Here is a 4,220-nt window from a genome sequence, read left to right on the forward strand (position 1 = left end):
CTTGACTCGCGATGTACTAACACTTAATAGTATGAAGACAAAGATTTCATTTTTCAATTGTATAAATAAGTTAATAAATATTATGACATTAATATTGTATAATATATTGGACATAATACTACATTGTGCTGAAAAGAAGAGTACATACAAACACATCTCACTCATATCGTACTAATTTATTGTGCCGAATATAGCGTATTTGAGATCAGTTTTCTCTTCGGCTTAAACTGCTGTGGTTTATGTGTTAATATGTAGTTTTATTTATTTCTTACCTTTTTCTTGTATACCTGTTGCTGCCACCATAAATGTTGGTTGTACTGCTGATGTAAGTGACTTTTTTTAAAAAACAGGGTGCTACAATTAGACAAGTAACTTAATATACCTCAACAGGTAGTGTTTGTATACAAACATATGTGTGAAGATTTTTGCTATTTGTTCTTGTGTTGTGTGTTTGTAATAATTTCTAATGAATTATCTATTAAACATCTGTTCGGTTCTGTATCAAATTATAAGTGCACACACACATATATGTGTGTGTATATATTTTGAGTATACATATTTAGTTAGAAATTCGTCATAATCAAGTTACCAATAGTCACAAGTGAGCACACACACGCACACACACACATACATTTCATAGGTAGTGCAAATAAATTGAATATTTTGCCATTTTTGCAAACATACCCGTGTATACAAAATGAAGAAGAAGAAGAAAAAAGTATGTAATTTTTGTTGGTTTATTAAATTGCAATAAAACAGGTTTTTTTTTGTTTTTTTTTTGGTTGATTTTGTTGGGTTTGCGTAAAATCAACATTGTTGTTATTTTTATGCTTAAAACATTTTAATAAATTTGTATATATTACCAGCAGCTTTTCTATTATTTTACTTTTGACAGACTATGTGAGATTTTTAGTCAAATAAAATTTTTTTGCTTGACTATCAAAATTTGATATTTTCACATTGTTTTTTTTTCTTTTTCTTTTCTTATTTCTTTTTTATTGGTTACCATACTTGTTGATATGACTCAAAGTTGTTGTTGGTGTTTGTGTAGTTTTGCACATGTTGCATAGGCAGTGTGGGTCTTGCATTACATCGCATGCGTGCATGCAGCTAATGAACGCCTGAATAAGAAAGAAAATTTGTCTAAGAGGATTATAAGTCATTACGGTTATTTTGTTTGAATGGTTTTGCATATAATTTGTTGTTGCATTCCATTGGAGGTTGTTTTTCTTTTTAATTTGCATTAATTTTTTATGAATTATTAATTTGTTATACTGTTACAATTTAGAGAGAAAAAAATTAAGCGCTTTTTATTGAAATGCATATATTATGCACAATTATTTTAATAAATATTTAAGTGCACTATTTATATTATAAGCAATTTTTATTGCACATTATGTTTGTTTGTTTGTTTGTTTGTGTGTTTGTTTCTTGTGTGTTTTGTTGTGCATTGTGCTTGATGTTGAATGTTGTTCATTGAAGTACGAAATTCATGTTCAAATGTTAAGTCATGGAAAAAGTATGATTAAAAAAAAATATCCATGACATTTCATATTTACATTAAGCAATATTTTTTATATTATTATTTTTGTCAAAGTGGCTAGATTGTTTGATTTTGACTGATCAAGTTTTGTCAATAATTAAAAACTTTACAATATAAACCTTTTTTTAGGTTAGAAAAGCATCCTTTTTCATATATACAGTCAACTAAGTTATAAGAAAGCTTCTTAAGCCTTTTGTTGGTGCTATTAATGTTAGAGTAGAACATCTAAGCCTTGTGTTGTTGTTGCTATTAATACTAGAGTGGAAAGTTTTATCAAACATCCTTTTATATATAGACTCGATCAAGTTTACGAAAAAGCTTGTTGAAAGCTTCTTGAGCCTTATGTTGTTGCTGAAATAGTAGAGTAGGAAGTATTGTAAAGCTTCGTTGCATATATATAGTCTCGTCTAAGTTAAGAAAATGCTGTTTAAGCCCTATGCTGTTGTTGGAATAGTAGAGTAGAAAGTTTTATAAAGCATTATTTTTAAGACTAAGGTTGTTGCTATTAAAGCAAGAGTGGGAAATTTTTGTAAACATCCTTTTATACATACACTAGACTAAGTAACGAAAAAGCTTGTCAAAAGCTCCTTAAGCCTTGTGTTATTCTTATTAATGATTGATTGGAAAGTTTATTAAACATCTTTTTATGTATAGACTCGACTAAATTTACAAAAAAGCTTATTAAAAGCTTCTTAAGCCTTGTGTTTTTGCTGGTAATAATAGGGAAGAACTTTTATTGCTCTATGAAAATAAATGGGGATGAAAGAAATATCACTTTATCCTTGTTATTGTTTATATAGGTTTTTAAATGTAAACAATTAAGAACTCTTTGACTCTGATATGATATTAACTGATATGCACTTAATTGTATTAAAAGTTTTATTGTCAACTACATTACTTAGTAAGTACGTAGGATGAATAACAAAATAACACCTTTTAGGTGAAATTTCGTTTTATTCTGCAAATTATTCGTATTTGATATATTCATCTATAGATTTTAATGGCGCGACGAAAAACTGTTTGAGACCAAATTGGAATGTAAATAGTCAATATAGGACTACAGTTGGTTATGGATAATAAGAACGAAGAAACTTGGTCAATTATACAATTGATCTCAGAAGAGTTTACATTATCAGGAGTAATGCAAAAAATAATAGAAATTATCGAAAGTTTAAAAATTTAACCTGTCAATCGTTCAAAGTAGATTATAAAGTGTGTCTACACTAAAACCAATTTTATGCTAATACCAAAGGTTTCGTAATACATACTAGTACAATATAAAATGACACCAATCAGAATCAATCAGAATAGATCAGTAGGATCTATTCATAAAGAAAATATGGAGGATAAATACTGAAGATGTAGAACACCAAAAAAATTGATCACTAATTAGTATATTGTAAATACAAATAATATAACATACAGTAACAGAAGGTTTCATAATACATAATAGCAAAAGAGTGGATGCTAAAAAGTTTTTAGCATTTTTAGTAAAAACCATAAACTGTAACAGATCTATTATTAAAGAAAAAACTGAAGATAAATACTTAAGATATGTAGCACCGGGCAAAACAATTGATCAATTATCACTATGATGTAAATACTTAGTTTTCAGTGTATACATAAAGAGATATAATAACGCTTCCATCAGTGAACATTTAGCAGATCTATTGTATCTGGTATATGTAAAATAAAAAATTATTTTAATGACCAAAATAACAAATAAAATAAAATCAAATAATTTGTAATAAAATAAACCACAACTAACTAAAATAAACTAACTAAATTTATAAAAAAAAACCTCAATAACATTGAAGAAAGTCTACGAAGTAGACTGAATTGTCTATTTTAAAAAAATTAACTATTAATATTGAAGTTTAAAATTAACAAATAAAATTAATGTTTTAATTTACATATTTTTTTTTATATAATTTAAAGTAAAAAACAAATGCTTATTGAAAATAAAGTAACTACCATATTTTTGTGTTTATAATCGTACAAGACATTTTATATGTCACAGTGTACATTTTTGTGGTTGACATTATAGAAAATATTTAAATATATAAATATATAAATATATATTAATATGTAATATATAAATAAATATTTTTAGATTTTAAAAAATATGAAAAAAATGTACATACATACGAATATAATTATTTTTTAAAGTCAACTGTGACGAAAGAAACTATTTTTAATAGAAAGATTTTGTTTTTGAATCATAGTGAATTATAACAACAAATTCTTATATGATCTGCCAAAAGTTCAATTGATTAAATATAAGAATTTGTTGTAATTAACTACTTCTTAAGCAAGCATACATGTATATACATATATTATAGAAACAAATATATATTTACATATATTTTTCTTAGACCTCCACATTTGAGATTTTAGCTCAATTTACACATTGCATCATACACAATGCGATGTGTCACCTCTACACGAGCAAGGTAAGCTTCTATGCTCAACTGAAAAATATCCTTGCAAAATTGCATTTAAAATTTTTTAAAATTTAAATAATTTTGCGATTAAAAAAATGTTTATTAACAATTTTAAAATTAAAATATTTATTTTAAAAATTATTGGAAAAACAAAAAAAAAATAAGTACATAGTTGAAGTATAGAATCATGTAACAGCGTTTCAATTAAATAAAACAAACAAAAAAAAAACAAT

Source organism: Teleopsis dalmanni, chromosome 2, assembly GCF_002237135.1.
Source record: "Teleopsis dalmanni isolate 2A chromosome 2, ASM223713v2, whole genome shotgun sequence".
Classification (NCBI taxonomy): Eukaryota; Metazoa; Arthropoda; class Insecta; order Diptera; family Diopsidae; genus Teleopsis; species Teleopsis dalmanni.